Below are 24,228 nucleotides of genomic sequence, written 5' to 3'. Positions count from 1 at the left end.
AAAAAAAGGGAAGAACGTAACGACTTATCCCCTTCGGGAGGTACCAATAGGGGACAAAGAGATTGGGTTTGTAAGTGCCCCCCTCACCAGTGGGGAGGTCAGAACATTTAAAAAGGAAATGAGGATCCGGTGGGTTGTCTGAACAAATTGATCAATTTTTGGGGCCCAGTCTTTATACCTGGGCTGAGTTAATGTCTACTTTGAATATACTATTTATTGGGGAAGAAAGGGGACTTATACGAGGAGCAGCCATTAAAATATGGGACAGGGAACATCCGATTGGAGATGGGGATGCTGGACAGGGAGAGGTGAAGTTTCCCCTCAGAGACCCCCAGTGGGAAAACCAAAACCCGGAGAATAGAGAAGAAATGAGGGAATTGAAAGATCTGATTCTAAAAGGAACAAGAGAGGCAGTTCTGAAGTCACAGAATTTGACTAAAGTCTTTGAAGTTAGACAGGAGAAAGATGAGACTCCCTCAGCTTTCTTGCAAAGATTAAGAGACTCAATGTGGAAATTTCTGGAATGAACCCTGAGGACCCAGTGGCACAGGGTCTTTTGAAAGTACATTTTGTGATAAAGGCATGGCCAGACATACAGAGAAAGATACAGAAGATAGAAGGGTGGAGTGAAAAACCATTAGATGAATTGTTAAGAGAGGCACAGAAAGTGTTTGTAAAGAGAGAGGATGAGAGACAAAAACAGAAGGTGAAAATGATGGTAGCTACGGTTGATGAGGTAGTTAAGAAAAAAATGGAACCAATAGTGAGCAACTGGAGCGGCGGGTGGCAGCATGTAGGACAGAGAGGAAGAGGGAGAGGACAAGGGGGAGCATTTGATAGAGGGTTCGAGCGACAGGGGCAGAGATGGAGGGCTCCACAGGCATGATGCTATTATTGCGGAAAGATAGGGCATTTTAAGCAGGACTGTCCTGATCTACAAAGAGAAGAAAGGGCAATTCCGCTTATGAATTTTGATGAAGAATAGGGGTGTCAGGGGTTCCTGCCCTCCGAGGCCCACCAGGAACCCTTGATAAACTTGAAGGTGGGACCCTATAGGGAAGAGGTAGTCTTCCCAGTAGATAAGGGGGCAGCACGGTCATCGCTGAATTTTAAACCAAAGAAAGTAGAAATGTCAACACGGTCAATTACTGTTTCGGGGATAAAAGGGGAAGGATTTACTGTTCCAGTATTTGAACCTATGATAATAGAAGGTCCTAAGGATAGGGTCACAGGGGAACTGCTGTATATCCCTGATAGAGGAAGTAACTTATTAGGGAGAGACTTAATTATCCTCTTAGGACTGGAGATTGGAATTCAGGAAAAAGAATTAGTTGTACAAATGGCAATGTTGTTAGAGGATGTGGAGAGAGAGATAGACCCTATTTTATGGGCTATAGAAGGGAATCGTGGAAAACTACAGATCCCTCCCCTTCTAATAAATTTAAAAAGGAAAATGGACGTTGTCTGTGAGCGACAATATCCCATTTCCATAGAAGGTAAACGAGGACTGCAGCCAGTAATTGAAGGACTGATTAGAGATTAAGTAAGATCCCCCATGACCACAAATGGTTTAGTGTTATAGATTTAAAGGATGCCTTTTGGGCTTGTCCCTTGGCTGAGGAAAGTAGGAATTTGTTTGCCTTTGAATGGGAAGAACCCAATACAGGACGGAAACAGCAATACTGGTGGACTGTGCTTCCCCCAGGGGTTTACGGAATCCCCGAATTTATTTGGACAGATGTTAGAACAAATATTGGAGAAATTTAGCAGCCCCAAGGGGACTACCCTGTTGCAGTATGTAGACGACCTCTTAGTAACAGGAAAAAGAAGAGAAAGAGCAGTAGAAGCCACTAACAAATTATTGAATTTCCTGGGCCAGCAAGGACTGCGAGTATCTAAAAACAAACTACAATATGTGGAGCAAGAAGTGAAATACTTGGGACATTTAGTTAGTAAGGGAAAGCGAAAGATAATCCCGGAACGGATAGAGGGAATAGTGGAGATGCCAGTGCCCAGCACTAAATGGGAGTTACGCAAATTTTTGGGTCTAACGGGATATTGCAGATTGTGGATTGATTCCTATGCTCAGAAGACTAAGAAATTATATCTCAAACTATTAGAGGGGGAACCAAAATGTCTAAGTTGGGATGATGAGGAAAAAGAACTAGTTGAGGAACTCAAAAGAGATCTGATCCATGCCCCCGTGTTAGCCTTACCTTCCCTAGATAAACTTTTCCACCTCTTTGTTACTGTAGATAAGGGAGCGGCTTTGGGAGTATTAACCCAGAGGTGGGGGGGAATGAGACAGCTAGTAGCCAGTAGCATCCCCAGTATCCCGGGGATGGCCTGAGTGTGTGCAGGCTGAGGCTGCCACTGCACTGTTGGTGGAGGAAAGCAGAAATCTTACATTTGGGGGAGCCCTAATAGTAAGCACCCCACACCAAGTGAGAATGATCCTAAACCAAAAAGCTAGGCGATGGTTGACAGACTCGCGGATTCTGAAATATGAGGCAATATTAATAGAAAAGGATGATCTAGTGTTGGTCACGGACAATTGTTTAAATCCAGCTGCCTTTCTTTGGAAAGGGAAGGAGGTTCTCCTCAGAATCCAGAGCACGACTGCCTTGACATTATAGAATACCAAACTAAGGTCCGCATGGACCTGAGAGATATTGCACTTCATGCAGGGGCTAGACTTTTTGTAGACAGATCATCCTGGGTGACTGAAGGGAAAAGACATAATGGGTATGCAGTCATAGATGGGACAAAAGGTCGTGTGGTGGAGGTAGGAAGGTTGCCAAATGGGTGGTCAGCTCAGACCTGCAAACTCTATGCATTGGAAAGAGCCCTTGAGGCATTAGAAAATAAAGAGGGAACAGTATACACTGACTCTAAATATGCATTTGGTGTTGTGCACACTTTCGGAAAGATATGGCAGGAAAGAGGACTGATCAATAGCCGGGGGAAGGAATTAGTACATGAAGAATTGATTAAACGGGTCTTGGAATCCCTATTACTCCGCCGAGAAATAGCAGTGGTGCACGTAAATGGTCATCAGAAAGGAAATGAACCAGAAGTTAGGGGAAATAGATTAGCCAATGAAGTGGCTAGGGAAGCCGCCCTGAACCCACAAGAAGTGGTGATTCATTCCCTAATACCTACTCTCCCAGGTCCTAGGGAAGCTCCTATATTTACTGAAAGCGAAGAAAAAGAATTGAGAGATTTAGGGGCTGTAAAAACAGCAGATGGGCATTGGAGGTTACCTGATGGAAGGGAAATGTTAAACAAAATGATGATGCGAGAGATTATGGCCGTCCTACACCAAGGCAGTCATTGGGGAGTACAAGCAATGTGTGATTTAGTTCTTAGGGAATATGGATGTTAAGGAATATATACAATTGCTAAACAAATATGTGAGGGATGTATAATATGTAGAAAGGTAAATCAGAAAGTCTTGAGAAAACAGACCCCGGGAGGAAGAGACCCAGGATTGAGACCCTTCCAGAGTATACAAGTAGATTATACTGAACTACCCAGAGTAGGAAGACAAAAGTTGGTCATAGTAGATCATTTATCCGGTTGGGTTGAGGCATACCCCTTAACTACTGCCTCTGCGAGTGGGGTGTCTAAAACAATATTAGAGCACATAATTCCCCGATATGGGCTAGTGAACCGTATAGATTCCGACCAAGGAACTCATTTTACCTCTGAAGTGTTACAGGGGGTAATGAAAGGGTTGGGAATTTCCTGGGAGTTCCATGCTCCATGCCACCCGCCATCATCGGGAAGGGTTGAGAGAATGAACCAAACACTCAAACGACAGCTCTCTAAATTGATAATAGACTCCTTGGACCAAATGTTTACCTATAGCTCTCTTGCGAGTACGAACAGTCCCAAGGAAAGATTTGGGACTATCCCCCTATGAAATCTTATTTGGATTACCTTACCTGGGAACAAATAAGAGAATTGCCAATTCCCGAAACTAAAGATTTGTTTTTTAAAAAGTATATACTGGGCTTGTCCTCCTCTTTGTCTTTCCTCAGGTAACAGGGTTTATTGGCACAGACTCCACCCCTTGAATTCACCGTTCATTCCATCCGACCGAGCGATTGGATCTTAGTAAAATCATGGATAGAGACTAAATTGCAGCCGGACTGGGAAGAGCCATACAAGGCTCTTTTGACTATCGAAACAGCAATAAGGACGGCGGAGAAAGGCTGGACTCATTACACTCGGATCAAAGGGCCAGTGGACCCTCCAGCTGAGGAAGAAGTCTGGACAGCCGAATCAACGCAAGACCCGCTGAAACTCAGACTAAAGAGACTTTGAGTAACTGATTATACAGTGGCGACGCGAGCGCGGGATTAATTCTGCAAGATTGTATATTAAGTCTTTTTGTGCTTCAGCATAATGCTTAGAATACTGGGAATGCTTAGAGTTATGATGCTAGCCCTCTTAGTATTGGGATTTGGTCAAATATCGTTTTCATATGTATTATTAGCGGTTCCTGAGTGTGATAATCCACAAGTAATAGATGCTGATGCATGCAGCTTAGTAAATTGTGGGGATGTAGATAATCAGAGACAGTACCGCAGCTCTGAGATACATCTTAAGTCCTGTGGGGATGGCCTCGGGGACGGTACTTGGTATAATGGTCTCGTCACAGTACACCGGGCCCCCTTCCGACCAGCTCGCGATTGTCCCGATAAAAAGTGTAACCCAATATACCTAACAATAAAGAAAACCACATGGCACGAAGCAATTCTGGGGCGGGGGGGAGGGGGGGGGGGCACCTATGAGATACAATTAAATGAAACATTTGGGATAGAAATGAAAGCAAATGGGAAGGATTTCTTGGGCTGTTGTTTTGGAATTAGCGTAGGACAGGGAAACCGGGTAGAACTATTGGGTGATAAGATACAATCTTTCACCCCTCCCGATGATCCTAAAGTAGTATAAATTATAGAGGTATAGGACTTGAAACAGACTATCAAAATAGAAACTGGGTATGGGAATGCAAATGCCTGGGTTGAATGGGTAAAGTATACTGTAAGAGTCTGAACAAGAGCAATTGCTATGCATGTGCCTCCGGTAGGCCAGTGGCCCAGGTGGTTCCCTTTCCGCTCAGGTGCAAGTGAGACAGGAAGGACATGAAATGTATGATAGCCCTGTATCAGGATGAGACTGCATGGAATGATAGGAATTGTATCTCCCTATCTCTGATGTTCCCTCCCTTGGTGAAGAAAGTCCCCCCCACATTTTCCGCCGCAGTTGGAAATCACACGTCGTGTGTGCGTAGATGAGGTACAAGTCGGTCGAGAGATTTGGGGGAGCTGAAATTATGTACAGAGATTAAGAATGTTACCGAAACGGAGAAGGGAAGGAACTACTCAGCACTAAAGGTTCCCTGAGCGGATCTCTGGTGTTACTGTGGAGGCAAAATAGTGAGACCCACGCTACCTCCGGATTGGAGAGGGATATGTGCAATTGTATAATTGGCAATTCCATTTACCCTGGCATTTGAGAAGGAAAAGATAGTGGGGAAAAAGGGAAGGGGTAAGAGATTACTGTTCGACACTTCTTTCGATGACAGGATTTATCTCGATTCGGTAGGAGTCCCTAGGGAAGTACCTGATGAATTCAAGGGTCGTAACCAGATTGCAGCAGGCTTTGAGTCACTCTCTTTTGGTGGGTAACAATTAATAAAAATGTAGATTGGATAAATTACATTTTCTATAGTCAACAGCGATTTATAAATTATACAAGAAATGCGGTTAAAGGAATATCAGAACAGCTTGATGCGACAAGTAGGATGGCATGGGAAAACATGCCTTTGATATGATTTTAGCAGAAAAAGGATGTGTGTGTGTGTGATGTTAGGAGGAAGCTGTTGTAATTTTATTCCCAATAACACTGCACCTGATGGTTCAATTACTCAGGCCTTAAGGGGATTGACTACCTTAGCAGAGGAACTGGCTGAGAATTCAGGAGGAGACACATCTCTCACGGGATGGCTTGAATCATGGTTTGGAAAATGGAAGGGGGTGGTGGTTTCTATTCTTACTTCCTTGATAGTAGTAGTCGGGGTATTGGTGGCCATTGGCTGTTGTATCATACCCTGTATACAAGGGCTCACCCAAAAACAGCCTTGATGAAACAGATGCCCCTAAAAGGGATTCAGGCAGAGGAACTTTATCGACTAAATAATGAGGGGATGAGTGAGACCAAGATGGATGAAATCTCCGGAATGATGCTTGCGAATTTCGGGGGTGATGCTTAAAAGAAAAATTGCAGAAGATAACAAATGGTAATTAAAGAAAAAGGGGAAACTGTGGGATGTGGGAAAAATAGTGTTACTTCTGCAATTCCATTTACTTGTACAAAGTAAATGAACTCACACCAGTGTGTAATTGTTTTGGCCAAGAGCTGAGTCAACAAGAATGGAAACTATGTGGAGGAAATACATAATTGTTTTTGTATTAGCTAAAATTGTATGCCAGAATGAAACGTGACTGCAAAACAATGGTAGATATTACAGGCGAATAGATAAGATGCTGTGAGGGGAGAAAGTTAAGCTGGATACGCCTGTAAAAACAGTAGGTATAAACATCTGTTTCCCACTTTTACAGAAAGACAGGAACAAACCCCAATTAAAAGGGTCATAAAGATCAGGGGAAGGTACAGATGAAGGGAGTAGATAATGGTGAAGAAAGAACATGCCTAACAATGACCTACAGCGGGATGAAGTCAAACGGCCTTGTGAGGCCATAAATAAGCATTTTGTCACAGACAAGGCCGGATAAGGCAAGAGATAAACAGGGGTTTAAAATGGGGTCAGTCTTAGGGAATTGGAAGATGTAAACAGGGGAGGAGCAATGTAAAACAAAAGAAATCAAATTATATAAATGTTGTGTATTAATTGAATTTGGGGTGTGTATGTCCCTTGCCTTATAGAAATTATGTTTGTTTTAGGAATGGGAGTGATTGTGGCTCCAGGCTAATGGCGATCCGCCTTATCCCCCGGGTTCCCCCTCAGCCCAGCCCGGTACCTGGTAGAGTGAAGCCGCGGGTAGCTCCAGGCTCACGGTCCAGCACAGCACCGAGTGCAGCCTCTCCTCCAGCTTGTGTTCCGCCGGACTTTACCCCCCGCCGCCGCTCCTCCACCTCCCGCCGCCGAAGAAGCCGCGGGCGCCGGCTCTCTCTCCTCCACCGCCGACATTTTTAATTTGTTTTCTCGTTCACCCGGTAACCGTCACCTCCCCCTTCCCGGGCCCCGGGAATTATACACAAATAAACAATAAACCGCACCGGGGACTGTCTCCTTTTCTTCACAACTTTTGTTTGAAAAGTTCCGGCTTTAATTTAAAATGTATTTTCTGAGGTAAACGGTGCCTGTCTGCCCTCCTCCCTCCGTCAGAAACCGCCCGCTGAGTCAATGAGAAAACCGCAGCCTCGCGCCGCCATCTTTGTTTTTTTCTTCTTTCCGTCTCCTCCTTCAGTGACGCGCGTCATCCACGCCCCGCCCAATCAGAGCGCACCTTACTCCACCTGACCAATGGCGACCGGCGCTGGTTGTTACTGACAGAGTTTGTGTCCAATTGCCAATGTGGGATAAAAAAGGCGGGAGCAACAATTTGTTTCCCCTGCGACTGCACATTTCATTCCTTTTGCCTGTCTCTCCCGCAGGGGAGGGGGAATCCCAAACTAGAGGGCAAAGGTTTAAGGTGAGAGGGGAAAAATTTAAAAGGAACCCGAGGATTAAAAAAAAGTGTGAAAGTTAATTCGCCTCAAGAAAAGCCCCCTCTTACGACCTGAACAAAATAGATTGTTCACAGCCTATTACTCACTAAACAAGAAGGATGTTGTGAGACTTAAAAGAGTTCAGCAATTGTTTATAAGAATGTTGCTAAGGTTGGAGGTTTTGAGCTTCAGGGAGAGGCTGAATTGGCTGGGGCTATTTTCCCTGGAGCATTGGAGGCTGAGGGGTGACCTTATGGAGATTTATAAGATCTTGACAGGTATGGATATGAGAAAAAGATAAGGTGTTCCCTGGGGTGGGGGAGTGCAGTACAAGAGGGCATTAGTTTTTGGGTGAAAGGGGAAAGATTTAAAACGGCCCCATGGGCAATTTTTTCACATATAGGTTGGTGCGTGAACTGAATGAACTGCCAGGAAAAATGGTGGAGGCTGGTACAAATACAACATTTAAAAGGCAGCTGGATAAGTACATGAATAGGACGTTTTAAAGGGATCTGGACAAAGTACTGGCAAATGGGACGAGATTAATTTAGGCTATCTAGTCGGCACATACCGAAGGATTGTTTTTTGTGCTCTACAACTGAATGCTCTATTTCCACAGAGCCAGAACCAATTTCAAAAGGCTAGGAATAGGCCATTCGCCCCTTACACACCGTCCTCAACTGTGGCCTAACTGAGCATATTTCAATTCTTAGTGCTGTGTAATGAGCCAAACTTTATCAAATCTTAAAGCAAATGAACATTTAGGAGGCAGCGATTATAATATGGTAGAGATCCGTGTGCAGTTTGAAAGAAAGAAGGCAAAATTAGATGTAATGGTGTTACAATTAAATAAAGGGCAATAAGAGAGGAACTGTCAAAAATTGACTGGAAGCAGAGCCTAGTGGGGAAGACAGTAGAGTAACACTGGCAGGAATTTCTGGGTGGAATTGAGGACACAGTGCAGAGGTTCATCCCCCCAAAAAAGAAAGATTATCGGGGGGGGGGGGGGGTGAAAGGAGGAGAAGACTGCCATGGCTGACAAAGGAAGTCAGGAAATGTATCAATGAGAAAGAGAGCCTATAAAGTGGCCAAGACCACTGGGAAATCAGAAGCTTGGGAAGACTACAAAAACAAACAGAAGATAACAAAGAGAGAAATAAGGAAGGAGAGGATCAAATATGAAGCTAAGCGGACCAGTAATGTTAGAAATGATAGTAAAAGTTTTTTGCAATACATAAGAAACAAACGAGAGGCAAAAGTAGAAATTGGGCTGCTCCAAATTGATGCAGGAAGGTTAGTGATGGGAGATAAGAAAATAGCTGAAGAACTTAATAAATACTTTGTGTCAGTTTTCACAGTGGAAGACATGAGTAATATCCTAACAATTAAGGAGAGTTAAGGGGCAGAGATAAGTATGGTATTACAAAAAAGAAATTGCTAGAAAAGCTAATAGGTCTAAAGATTGAGAACTCACCTGGCCCTGATGGCTACAGCCTAGCGTTCTGAGGGAGGTAGTTGAAGAATTAGCAGAGATGTTGGTTGTAATCTTTCAAAAATCACTGGAGTCAGGGAAAGTCCCAGATGATTGGAAATTCACTGTTGGAAGTCCTTTGTTCAAGAAAGGATCAAGACAAAAGCTGGAAAATTATATGCCGATTAGCCTAACCTTAATTGGAGATAAAATTCTAAAATCTATCGTTAAGGATGAGATTTCTAAGTTCTTGGAAGTGCATGGTTGGATTAAAATAAGTCAGCATGGATTTAGTAAGGGGAAGAGTTAACAAGTAGGTTAGACTTGGGAAACCCAGAGGATGTCATCTATCTAGATTTCCAAAAGGTCTTTGATAAGGTGCCTCATAGGAGGCTGCTGAGTAAAGCGAGGGTCCATGGTATTCGAGTTGAGCTACTGGCATGGATTGAGGATAGGCTGCCTGAGAGAAGGCAGAGAGTTGGGATAAAGGGTTCTTTTTCGGAATGGCAGCTGGTGACAAGTGGTGTCCCGCAGGGCTGAGTGTTGGGGCTGCAGCTGTTCACTTTATATATTAATGATCTGGATCAAGGGACTGGGGGCATTCCCACGAATTTCACTGATGATACAAAGTTAGGCAGACAGGCAGGTAGTTCTGAGGAGGTGGGGAGGCTGCAGAAATATTTGGACAGTTTAGGAATGTGGTCCAGGAATTGGCTGATGAAATTCAATGTAAGCAAATGTGAGGTCTTGCACTTTGGAAAAAAGAATACAGGCATGGACTATTTTCTAAACAGTGAGAAAATTCATAAAGCCAAAGTACAAAAGGGATCTGGGACTGGTAGTCCAGGATTCTCTAAAGGTTGACTTGCAGGTTGAATCCGTGCTTAAGAAAGCAAATATAATGTTGTTATTTATCTCAAGAGAGTTGGAATGTAAAAGCAGTGATGTGCTACTGAGACTTTATAAAGCTCTGGTTAGGCTCCATTTAGAATATTCTGTCCATATTTGGGCCCCACACGTCAGTAAGGATATAGTGGCACTGGAGCGTGTCCAGCGGAGATTCACGCGATGATCGCTGGTATCATAGGCCTAACAGACGATGAACAGCTGAGGATCCTGGAATTATATTCATTAGAGTTTAGAAGGTTGAGGGGAGATCTAATAGAAACTTATAAGATAGTGCATGGCTTAAAAAGCGTGGATGCAGATAAGTGTTTTGCATTAGGCAGGGAGACTAGGACCCATGGGCACAGCCTGATAATTAGAGGGGGTCAATTTAGAATGGAAATGAGGAGACATTACTTAAGCCAGAGAGTGGTGGGCCTGTGCATTTCATTGCCATGGAGCGCAGTGGAGACTGGGACATTAAATGTCTTCAAGGCAGAGATTGATAAATTCTTGGTATCGCAAGGAATTAAGAGCTATGGGTGGAGTATGGGTAAGTGGAGTTGAAATGCCCGTCAGCCATGATTAAATGGCGGAGTGGACTTATGACCTTACTTCCACTCCTATGTCTAATGGTCCGAAGGAAGAGCTCTTTGCTATTCACTTTACCTCCACTTCTAATGATTTTATAAATCTTAGTAAGGTCACCACTCAATCTCCTACACTCCAATGAAGACAGTCCCAACCTTTCCTTATAACCTAATCCCTCCAGTCCTGGCAACATCCTGGTAAATCTTTACGGAACCCTCTCTAATAGTATTCTTCCTCTTACAGAGCCACCAAAACTGTACTCAGTACCCAGAAAGTGGCCTCACCAACATCCTGTACAACCTCACATGATGTCCCAACTTCTACACTCAATGGGGTGGACAGTGAAGGCAATGGTGCGAAATGCCTCCTTTACCACCTGTCTACCAGTGATGCAACTTTCAAAGAACTGTATACCTGAACCCCCTAACTACCCCCCGCTCCACCCCCCCCCCCCCCCGACCCTGCCGAAGTGTCTCCGTTCTACAATACAACACAGGGACATACCATTAACTGTACATAGCAATGCTGAAAATTCCTGCATTCTTCACCTGAAGCCCACTGAAGACGTTACCTAGTATTAACAAAACGTCTGGAAATGAACCTTGCAGCTCAGCAAGCAAATCTACATCCAAAACCTCAACCTGAGCTACAAATCTTCTCAAAACTCACTATGTCCAGCCCTTCCTTGTTTAGCAAAATGCAACCTCTCACTTTTATTCATACCTCTCTCATAGACACACACACACACACCCCACAACACACTCACAGGCTTAAACTCCATCACACTCAGACTTCACTCTTACGCACGCACTCACACACAAACTCTCTCACACACACACACAAAACTCTACGGGGTGAATTTGTATTGGCAGAATTATATTTGCAGATACTTTCAATTTTGCTCAAAAAGCACACAATTTGCAGGCAGTCAATCCATGCAATATTTTATAAATTCCTACTTTGGAAATAGAACCAGTCTGATTCAAGATCTTTAATGCATTGTCTGAGCTGAGATGTCACTTTTCTTTTTGAAAAACATTAAGTCATCTCAAGAACGTGACTTTAAAGATGTTCTGGGATTTACATATTAATGAATCAAAACCTGCAACCCATTCTAAAAGATGAAACACATAACAACAATCTAGGTTTGTTCAATATATGACATTGTGATCTTTTGTATTATTCCCCGGCCAACAGCTACCCGATGAAGGAGCAGCACTCTGAAAGCTAGTGCTTCCGAATAAACCTGTTGGATTATAACCTGGTGTTGTATGATTTTTAACTTTATCTACCCCAGTCCAACACCGGCACCTCTACACCGTTTCCAGTGAACGCAGCCCACATCTCCCGCTGCTGCCAATAAACTTTACAATGCTGATGAAACGGTGCAGTACCTGCACTTCTGAAAAACTTCTAACGATATTAGCTACTCATTCACTGCTCCATCTGATACATGACATTGGAAACTTAGTGCAGGAGGCTAAAATGAAATGAGCAGCTTTAAAACAAAAACCTCTTGGGGCTCAAAGCCTTCAATGAGAGTCTGAGCCCGGCGATAAGTTCAAGTAACCTTTATTGTGACCCAACATTTTACAGCTTCAGATGCCCCCCCAGCAAAAAGGTGTAGAAAAAGTAGCTGCTTTTTAAATAGCTTAAGGTCAAAGCGTGCACCCCCACCCCACACCACCTCACCTTCTTTACTATGGTCACCACCGAGTTGTAGTTTGTAATTGGATCCTTGGTACAGCCTTAACTGTAGGAAGTATTGCCTCACTCAGCAATTTCAACCCATACCCTGTAAACAAGTAAGTCTTTCCCCACTCAATGACCAGTGGCAGTGGTGGGCAATGAAGAGTCAACCATGCTGTTGTGGGTCTGGAGTTACGTGTAGGCCAGACCGGGTAAAGGATGCAGCTGGGACAACTGAGTGAATCCTTCCCCACAACAGCAGTTTCCTTCCCTAAAAAGGGATGTGAGTGAATCAGATGGGTGATGTCCCCCAAACAATCATTTCTTCATGAGGTTCTGAACTCCAGATTTCTGACCGAAATCCAATTCCACCATCTGCCACGGCGGGATTCAAACCTGGCAGTCCCCGGAACTGGGTTGATAGTCCAGTCAATAAGGCAATTGGCTATCCCTCCTTTAATCCCCCTGCGATGGCACATGAACTCGCTGGTGCCTCCGCAGATGGGAAGTGCGAGTAAAGCCCTTCTCACACTGAGAGCAGGTGAACTGCCTCTCCCCAGTGTGCACCTGCCGGTGGGCCAGCAGGATGGAAGAATTGCTGAAGGCCTTCCCACACTCAGTACAGAAGAACGGCCTCTCTCCGGTGTGACCCTGCCTGTGCGCCAGCAGGGTGGAGGCCTGGGTAAAGCCCTTCCCACACTCGACGCAGCTGAAGGGCCTCTCCCCTGAGTGGACCTGCTGGTGCCTCACCAGGTCAGAGAATTTGCTGAAGGCCTTCCCGCATTCGGGGCAGCTGAAGGGCCTCTCTCTGGTGTGGACCCGCTGGTGCCTCACCAGGTCAGAGGCATAGCTGAAGCCCTTTCCGCACTCAGGGCAGGTGAATGGCCTCTCCCCAGTATGACTGTGCTGATGAGTCTGATGAGGTTAGAAGGGACACGGAAGCCTTTTCCGCAGTCGCCACACTTCCACGGTTTCTGCACGGGATGGGATCCATTGGGTTTCTCCATGGCTGAAGTTTCAGCTGCACACAAACGCATGTACAGCCCCTCCCTGCCGTGAATTCCTCTTTCCAGGCCGTATAACTGCTTCAGGTTCCACAATCAGTGCGCTGCAACAGTAGGGTCTCTCATTCAGTCCCATTGATGCTGAAGACGTGCTCCAACAGGAACCAAAAGGCTTTGCTCCTTCTCACAGAATCACAGTCAGAAATTGTTGCAGTCCTGATGGACTGAGTGACTGTCAGACATTGACGTCGAAGTGAGGACTGCAGAAGCTGGAGAGTCAGAGTTGAACAGTGCGGCGCTGGAAAAGTACAACTGGTCCGGCAGCATCCGAGGAGCAGGAAAGTTGATGTTTCGGGCATCAGCCCTCCATCTGTTGATTTTGAAACTTCCATCTTCAGATCTTCAAATGCTTTGTAAAAAGAGATTACAAAAGTCATGACTGTCAGTGCAAGGTAGAAATTCAGAACAAGCAATTCTACTTTCTGCAGAACATTCTTTTCTTTTGTTATTCCACACTGAAAATTGAAAGCACCATCCCACTCTCTCTCTCCCCCTCTGTTCTCACTCCGCTCTAACTAATTCTCCTGAAGGTGTTGATTCAGGATCTTACAGGGCAGAACAGCAAAAACTTCAAGACTGACATCTCTTAAATTTTGGATAACTCCACTGCTGAGAGTGAGCAGGTCTGATTTTGGGAAGCTCAAAAAATAGTGTCAGTTCAGGGTGAACCTGCAATGCAAGTTCTTGAGGAACAACCAGACATGAAGTGGTTAACATCCCTGGAAAGGAGAGAGCAAAATGAGACATCAAAGGCATTAACACCGACACCAGGGAGAAACTGAACATACAGATGTGGCAAGCCAGAGTCAGAGATATACAGCATTGAAACAGTCCAACTCGTCGATGCCAACCAGATATTCTAAATTAATCTAGACCCATTTGCCAGCATTTGGCCCATATCCCTCTAAACCCTTCCATTTTATATTTCTATCCAGATGCCTTTCAAATGTCATAATTGTACAAGCATCCACCATTTCCTCTGGCAGCTCATTCCTGACACGCACCACTCTCTTAATGACAGACTGAATTTAGCACAGTGAATCCATCTTACCCATAGTGCCCAGGGGTGTGTAGGTTAAGTTAGCACGGCCAATCCATGCTAATCTGCACATCCCTGGGCGCTATGGGTAAGTTAGCACAGCCAATCCACCCTAACCTGCACATCCCTCGACGATATGGGTAACTGAATATTGCCAATCCACCTGAACCCATCCAAAATAGAACACTATGGGTCATTTAACACGGTGAATCCACCCCAACCTGGACAAAGTTACATATAACACAATACCAGGTTACAGTTCAACAAGTTTATTTCAAAGCACCGGCTTTCGGAGTGCTGCATCTTATTCAGTTGGTTGTGGAGTACAAGATCATAAGACACAGAATTTATGAAAAAACATTGCAGTGTCCTGCCACTGAAATTATATACTGAACAAACCTGGATTGTTAAGTCTTTCATCTTTTAGAATGGGTTGCAGGTATCAATAATATGCATGTCCCAGAACTTCCTGTCAGGCTCCTTCAAGATAACTTAAGGTTTTATAAGAAAAGGTGACATCTCAGTCAGATAATGCATGAAAGGAATGAGGTCAGAGTCTGTCTGTATCCCAATCTTGAGTCAGCCCGCTTCGATTTGCAAAGTGGAATTTACAAAATATTACATGTATTGACTGGCAGCACATTGACTGTATAACACTAAATGCACATAGATGGACAGCATGGAAACAGACCCTTCAGTCCAATTCATCCATGACGACCAGATATCCCAACCCAAACAAGTCTCACATGCTAGCAACTTGCCCATATCCTTCCAAACTCTTCCTATTCATATGCCCATCCAGACTACTCTCCACCACTTCCTCTGGCGGCTCTTTCCATACACATACCACCCCCGAGTGAAGAAGTTGCCTCTTCGGTCCCTTTCACACTAAACCTATGCCCTCTAGTTCTGGACTTCCCCACCCCAGGGGAAAGACTTTGTCCATTTATCCTATCCAAGCCCCTCATGATTTTATAAATCTCTGTAAGATCACCCCTTAGCCTCTGACGCTCCAGGGAAAACAGCCCTAGCCTATTCAACCTCTCCCTATAGCTCAAATCTTCCAATCCTAGCAACATCCTTGTAAATCATTTCTGAACCCTTTCAAGTTTCACAATATCTTTCCGATAGGAAGGAGACCAGAATTGCATGTAATATTCCAACAGAGGCCTAACCAATGTCCTGTGCAGCCACAACATGACCTCCCAATTCCTGTACTCAATACTCTGACTATTAAAGGAAAGCAGACCAAATGCCTTCTTCACTATCCAATCACTATCCTATTCTTCACTACCTGCGACTCCACTTTCAAGGAGCTATGAAACTGCACTCCAAGACCTCTTTGTTCAGCAACACTCTCTAGGACCTTACCATTAAGTGTATAAGTACTGCTAAGATTTGCTTTCCCAAAATGCTGCACCTCACATTTATCTGAATTAAACTCCATCTGCCACTTCTCAGCCAATTGGCCATCTGATCAAGATTTCGTTGTAATCTGAGGTAACCTTCTTCGCTGTCCACTATACCTCCAATTTTAGTGTCATCAGCAAACTTACAGCTATACCTCTTGTGCTCACATCCAAATCATTTATATAAATGATGAAAAGTAGTGGAACCCAGCACAGATCCTTGTGGCACGCCACTGGTCACAGGCCTCCTGTCTGAAAAAACAACCCTCCACCACCACCACCTTCTACCTTTGAGCCAGTTCTGTATCCAAATGGCAAATTCTCCCTGTATTCCATGAGATCTATCCTTGCTCACCAGTCTCCCATGAGGAACCTTGTCGAACACCTTACTGAAGTCCATACAGATCACATCTATTCTCTGCTCTCATCAGTTCCCTTCATTAGTTCTACAAAAAAACTCATTCAAGTTTGTGAGACATGATTTCCCCACACGTAAAGCCACGTTGACTATGCCTAATCAGTCCTTGCTTTTTCAATACATGTACATCTTGTCCCTCAGTTGGATTCCCTCCAACAACACCGACGTCTGGCTCACTGGTCTATAGTTCCGTGGCTTGTCTTTACCACCTTTCTTTAACAGTGGCACAACGTTAATCAACCTCCAGTCTTCCGACACCTCACCTGGGACTATCAATGATCCAAATATTTCAGCAAAAGGCCCAGCAATCACTTCTCTAGATTCCCACAGAGTTCTAGGTTACACTTGATCAGGTCCTGGGGATTTATCCACTTCTATTCATTTCATGGCATCCAGCACTTGCTCCTCTGTAATATGGGCATTTTTCAAGATGTCACCATCTATTTCCCTACATTCTATATCTTCCATGTCCTTTTCCACAGTCAACTCTGATGCAAAATACCCGTTTAGTATCTCCCCCATCTCCAGCAGTTCCACACAAAGACCACCTTGCTGATCTTTGAGGGGCCCTATTCTCTCCCTACTTATTCTTTTGTCCTTAATGTATTTGTAAAAACCCTTTGGATTCTCCTTAACTCTAGTTGCCAAAGCTATCTCATGTCCCCTGTTTTCACCTCCTGATTTCTCTCTTAAGTATACTCCTACTGCCTTTATACTGTAAGGCTTCACTCGATCTATCCTGTCTATACATGACATATGCTTCCTTCATTTTCTGAACCAATCCCTCAATTTCTCCAGTCATCCAGCATTCCCTATACCTACCAGCCTTTCCTTTCACCCTAACAAGAATATACTTTCTCTGGACTCTAGTTATCACAGTTCTGAAGGGTTCCCATTTTCCAGCCGTCCCTTTACTTGCAAACATTGGTGCACAATCAGCTTTTAAAAGTTCTTGCCTAATATTGTCCTTCCTCCAATTTAGAATTTTTGAGCAATATAGAATGCATCTGCAAATGTAATGATGCAAATAATAATTCATACCCATGGAGAGTGTGGTTCTATGTGTGTAATAGAGAAACCCTGTTTCCATGCTGTATATATATATGTCTATTTGATAACAGATGCTTTATTTCTGTTGGTGCAAGTATGGTTGTAAATCATAGCTGGATATTAATAGTTAGATGTAAGGGAGAGAGAGAATTCCTTAGGTAGAGCACTATCAGAATCCTGGGAGACCCCTACTTCAGATTTACTTGGACTGGTTGACAGTCTGGGAGATTATGGATTGGGTCTCGAATGAATAAATGTTTTATTTTTCCAGAACGTGTAAAAGAGGGCGTTAAAGCTTCAGCAGAAATCCAGCACAGCTGAGAACAGATCAACATCTTACTCCGTGGGAACAGGAAGATCAACGAGGACAGAGAAATCCGGACCTGAAATGCAAGCTGACACCAGACTACCCTGTGATCAGTGCTTTGATGAGCAGCACCAACCCTCTCCCTTTACTGAGCTTCCCATTTGACTACCCCATCGATATTCAGGATCCAGTCCTTGCCATCCTGAAGCCATGTCCCTGTAAGGAGTCTCAGATCATAATTATTCTCTTCAATGTGTTCAGTCAATTCATTCACTTCTGTTACAATGCAGCTCACATTCAGTTTTTAGTTTCAGTTTTTGTGATCTTCTGAATCCAGTTTTGATTGCTGGTATATTTACTCTCCTTGTCCCTATCATTCTCTGATGTTTATTTCCACATTACGACATTGCTCACCATCCTTGATTTGGATGGCCAGGCTAAATTGCCCACAGTGTCCAGGGATGTGCAGGTTAGTTAGGTTAGCCTTGGGAAATGCAGGGTTATAGGTTCATCGTAATAGAAGCAGGAGTCAACCATTTGGCCCGTCCTGCCTGCTCTGCCATTCATTAAGATTATGGCTGATCTATCCATCATCTCAGATCCTCCTCCCTGCAGTGTCCCAACTATCCTTAATTCCCCAATTATGCAGAAACCCATCTAATTGTGTCTTGAATATACTTAACGAAGCTGCCTTCTCTGCTTCCTTGGCCAGAGACTTCCATCGTTTCACTACTCTCCAGGAAAAGCAGTTCCTCCTCATCTCTCTCCTAAATCTACTTCCCTAATCTTGGGGCCTAGTTTCATCTATCAGCAGAAATGACTGGATAGGGTAGGGTTTCATCCCCACAGTGCAATGAATTCCCACTTTTCACCAAATCCCAGATGTACTTACTCACTCAGTTGCTGTCTCACAAATGATAGATTTCATTGTAACTTCTTCTGCTCTGAGTAAGGGCAAAACAGTTTTGAAAGCTGCTTTGAAAGTCCAGTCTTCACAACAACACCACTTCTGCTTTCACTGATGATTAAAGTCATACAGCACAGAAACAGACCCTTTGGCCCAACTCATCCATGCCAACTATATATCACAAACTAGTCTAGTCCCATTTGCCAACATTTGACTCATCCCTCTAAATCCTTCCTGTTCAAGTACCCATCCAGTAGCATTTAAATGTTGTCATTGTACCAGCCTCCCCACTTTCTCTGGCAGTTCTTTCCATACACGTTCCACCCTCTGTCTGAAAATATGTTGCCCCTCAGGTCCCTTTCCCTACTCACCTTAAACTTCTGCCCCTTTAGTTCTGGACTCCCCAACCATGGAGAGAAGACCTTGGGTATTCACCCTATCCATGCCCCTTATAAACTTCTTTAAAGGTTACCACTCAGCCTCTGATGCTCCAAAGAAAATATCTCCCTGGCCTATTCAGCCTCTTCCTGCAGCTCAAACCCTCCAAATCTGGCAACAGCCTTCTAAATATTTTCTGACCCCTCTCAAAGTTTCATAACATCTTTCCTACATCAGAGAGACCAGAATTGAATGCAGTATTCCAAAAGTGGCCTAACCAATGTCCTGTACAGCCGCAAAATGATCTCCCAGTTCCTATACTGAATGCTCTGGCCAATAAAGGAAAGCATACCCAACACCTTGTTCACTATACTGTCTATGTAAGACTCCACCTTCAAGGAACTATGAACCTGCACTCCAAGGTCTCTTTGTTCTGCGACACTCCCCTTAATTGTGTCAGTCCTGCCTGGATTGCTGGTCCAAAATGCAACATCTCACATTTCTCTGAATTAAACCCCATCTGCCACTCCTTAGCTCATCCGATCAATTCTAATTTATGCTAAACTCTCTTTCCTCTCTTATTCCCTAGAAGCTGAAAATCTCTGTCCCTCCATTCTCTCTTTGCTGAACCTAACCCCTGCTGTACCTCATCCGGAAGGGTCTGTTTCATGCTGCTGAACAGGCCCACACTCAGGGGGATCTAATGGAAACATACAGAATACTGAATGGCCTGGACAGAGTCAACTTTCAGAGGATGTTTCCATTGGTAGGAGAGACTAGGACCTGAGGGCACAGCCTTCGAGTAAAGGGAAGGCGTTTTAGAACGCAGATAAGGAGATACGTCTTCAGTGAAAGAGTGGTGAATCTATGGAATTCATGTCTACAGAAGGTTGTAGAGGCCAGGTCACTGAGGATATTTAAGACTGAGGTAGATCGGTTCCTGAGTATCATGGGGATGGAGAGTTCCAGGGAGAACACGGGAGAATGGGGTTGAGAAACCTATCAGCCGCGATTGAATGGTATGAACAGACCTGATGGGCTGAATGGCCTAATTTATGCTCCTATGTCTTGTGGTCTCTTGCTGTCCTGGCCACAGTGAGAGAATTGGGAGCAGGAGTTGGCCATTTGGTCTTTCGAGCCTGCACAATCATTGAACAGATCATAACTGAATATGGATCGACTTACATCCAGGTGAATAGGCTGGAACGTTTTCACTGGAACATAGGAGGTTGAGAGGTGACCTTATTGTGGTGTATAAAATCACGAGGGACATAGATGAGGTCAACATCAGCTGTTGTTTCAAGAATAGGGAGCAATCTTTTTAAGGAGAGAGGAGAAAAATTTTAAAAAGACATGAGGAGCACATTTTTCGTTTAAGAGAGTGGAGTGTGTGTCAAATGAATGTCCAGAGGAAGTAGTGAATGCAGGTACAGTAACAACATTTAAAATAAATTTGAAGAAGTGCACAAATAGAAAAGTTTCAGAACGATATGGGCCAAACATTGGCAGGTGGGACTAGTTTAGTTTGTGAATATAGTCAGCATGGACTAGTTGGACTGAAGGGTCTGTTTCTGTGCTGTATGACTCTGTAACTGTTCTATACTGGTCTTAAAACCATTTTCTTGCCTTCCTCCAAAACCATCCACTTCTTTGTTCATCAAAGTCAAATTAACTCAGCCTTGAATACATTCAATGACCTGCCTAACTGCTGAAAGACATCCACACTTCTGAACTCAATTCCTCTTACTAATATATCACTTGCTTTGCTCATTGCTTGCTGCACCTGTCTGACAACTGGCAGTAACTGGTTTCGAAGGACGCTGAGGCCCCTTTGTCCATCCACACATCTTTCCTGATGAAGAGCTCGTGCCCGAAACGTCGACTCTCCTCCTCAGTTGCTGCCTTACCTGCTGTGGTTTGCCAGCGCCACACTTTTCAACTCTGATCTCCAGCATCTCACTTTCGCCACATCTCAACATATCACTTCATAAACAATGCATCTCCTTTCTGCTTTTTTTTTTTACATACATCAAAGGCTATACCTTCACATTGTGGCACTGCGTTTGCAAAGTGAGACACAGACCTGGATCAACTTTTCCAGAGTCTGTCCCCTCCTTCGATTCACTCTTTCCTTTCAGTTGCTACAAATCAATAATTGAACCCCAGAATGAAAAGAAAATGGAAAACGTGGTGGCAAAAACTGTATTATACTCACAAATTTTAGACAGAGGAAGGAATTTATAGTCTGGGGTGATGTTTAATCTTCATTCAGTGACAAAAGAGCAGCATCAGCTGCTTCAGAGCTCACGGTCCAACTTCCGCATTTCGACAACGGCCGACTCTGATTGGCAGGAGGACCAGCCTCCTTCGGATTCTCCATTGGTCGATGGAAAGGAGCTCGTGCGCCTTTTCTGCGGACACCCAGGTGGATGCGCAGTACTTTGCTGACACCGGCAGACATGCGCAGTGCTTACTGACACCGCGGAGCATGCTCAGTATGCTCTGTCACGATGCTGGTGTGACTGACAAATTTTAGAGTTAAAAATCACAAAACATCTGGTTATAGTCCAACAGACTTATTTGGAAGCACGGGTTTTTGGAGCGCTGCTCCTTCATCAGGTGGTTGTGGAGTATAACATGGTAACACTGAATTTATGATCTTCTGATCTTATACTCCACAACCGCCTGATGAAGGAGCAGCGCTCCGAAAGCCAAGTGTTTCTAAACAAGCCGATTGGACTGTTACCTGGTGTTGTGTGATTTTTAACTTTGTACACCCCAGTCCAACACGGGCACCTCCAGATCATGACAAATTTCAAGTGTCCAAATGCGAATATGAGAGAAAAATGCCAACGCCTTTTCTTTTTGCCGAAATGTTTTTTCCCCTGTGCCTCGAAGTTTTATTCCTTTTGCATTTTGTCTGGCTGCTCAACGTTCCTGCCTTTACCCCAGGGTAGAGGTATTCCAAAACTAGAGGGTATAGGTTTAGGATGAGGAGGAAAGATTTGAAGAGATTCAAAAGACTCGGCATAGAACATTCACCCCCTACAGGGCGAAAGTGACGACTGCTGGATATTAGGGTCGAGAGTGTGGAGCTGGAAAAGCACAGCAGGTCAGGCAGCGTGCGAGGAGCAGGAGAATCGACGTTTCCGGCAAAACCCTTCATCAGGATATAGCTATGTGGAATTGCAGAGCTGAAGCATATTCTGGATTAGTGGTGCTGGAAGAGCACAGCAGTTCAGGCAGCATCCGAGGAGAGGCAAAATCGACGTTTCAGGCAAAAGCCCTTCATCAGGAATAAAGGCAGAGAGCCTGAAGCGTGGAGAGATAAGCTAGAGGAGGGTGGGGATGGGGAGACAGTAGCATAGAGTACAATAGGTCAGTGGGGGAGGAGATGAAGGTGATAGGTGAGGGAGGAGAGGGTGGAGTGGATAGGTGGAAAAGGAGCTGGGCAGGTCGGACAAGACAGGGGACAGTGTTGAGCTGGAGGTTAGAAACTAGGATGAGGTGGGGGAAGGGGAAATGAAGAAGCTGTTGAAGTCCACATTGATGCCCTGGGGTTGAAGCGTTCCGAGATCAATGTGGACTTCAACAGCTTCCTCATTTCCCCCACCTCATCCTAGTTTCAAACCTCCAGTTCAACACTGTCCCCTTGTCTTGTTCGGACTTATGCTACTCTCTCCCCACCCCCACCCTCCTCTAGCTTATCTCTCCACGCTTCAGGCTCTCTGCCTTTATTCCTGATGAAGGGCTTTTGCCCGAAACGTCGATTTTGCCTGTCCTCGGATGCTGCCTGAACTGCTGTGCTCTTCCAGCACCACTAATCCAGAATCTAGTTTCCAGCATCTGCAGTCATTGTTTTTACCAGAGCTGAAGCATAATCGAGTGGGTCTGGATGGGATGCTGTTGGGAAGGTCGGTGTGAATGGCCTGTAGGGATGATATGATTCCACTGCCTTAGCCACGCGTATATTGAGAAATGATTGCCCCAAGTCTGCTGTGGGAGGAGTGTGTTCGTTCGTGGGACATTGATATCAGTTCTGGGGAAGGGAGGATTGTGCTGTCTCTCTCTTCACACTCTCCCGCCCCCCCCCCCGTCCATTTTCTCCCCACCTACTGCACCCTGCCCATTCTCTCTCCTCACACTACACCATTCTCTCCCCATAACCCTCTGAACCCCAGTCCTTCTCTACCCCCCAACCTCTGTCCCCCCCTCCATTTCTCTCCCTTCCCCGCCCCCACCAGCGATCCTCCCCGTCCTTTCTGGTTCCTCAGCCATCTTTGATCGCTGTATCATGCCCTTTTAAGGAGAGAGAGAGAATGGGTGGTGACGATTCTACCTGGGAAACAGGGTGTGCGAGAAATGACTGATTTTTAAAATTGAGAATAGCTAAAATCATATATTCAGAAACGTTGTTAAAGTCTGGAAGAATGTTCCTCTTTTAAAAAAACAAGCTGTAGAAATCTTTCTGAAAATTGCATTGATATATGCATAGTTCGGCCACAACCAAGAACAGGCTGTAAGAGTGAATTAGTGAATAAAAGACAAGTCCCACCTCGCCCATGGGGAGAAAGTAAGAACTGCAGATGCTGGAGATCAGAATCGAGAGTGTGGTGTTGAAAAAGCACAGCAGGTCAGGCAGCATCAAAGGAGCAGGAGAATCAACGTTTCAGACATAAGCCCTTCACCTTGCCCTCTCCAGTGTGTGTTGTGAAACTGCTTAACTGCTTCATCATTTCTAGTGGCCGAGCAGAGGCTGATAACAAGTTTGGAACACACGAGAATGACCTCAGCTGAGACCTTGGATTCATGTCTCACGACAGGAGACCCAGCAACACAATACACACACAAACTCTCTCTCTCTCTCTCTCTCTCTCTCTCTCACACACACACACACACTCAAGTAATCACACGGTCGTGCAGACCCTCTCTGATAGACAAGCTCTCTCTCAGACACACATTAATACACCCCTCACACTCACATTCATGCACACACCTTCTCACACAATTATACTCCATCACACGCACACTTTACCCAGCATGCACACGCGCACACACAGACACTCTGTCTCATGCATGCACTCACACATAGAAGTCTTTGGGGTGAATTGCATTTGCAGGATTATATATTTGGAAATAGAACCAGTCTGACTCAAGACTCGGATACAGAAAGACTAACCTCACAGCTCTCATGCGTTGTCTAACCTGAGGTGTCACCTCCGTTTATAAAATATTAAGTTACCTGGAGAATGTTACTAAAATGAAATTCTGGGTTTTATA

This window comes from Chiloscyllium plagiosum, unplaced genomic scaffold, assembly GCF_037043375.1.
Source record: "Chiloscyllium plagiosum isolate Xiang-an unplaced genomic scaffold, Cpla_swu_hap1 HiC_scaffold_27, whole genome shotgun sequence".
In the NCBI taxonomy this organism is placed as follows: domain Eukaryota; kingdom Metazoa; phylum Chordata; class Chondrichthyes; order Orectolobiformes; family Hemiscylliidae; genus Chiloscyllium; species Chiloscyllium plagiosum.
Note: the sequence above shows the minus strand (reverse complement) of the source record.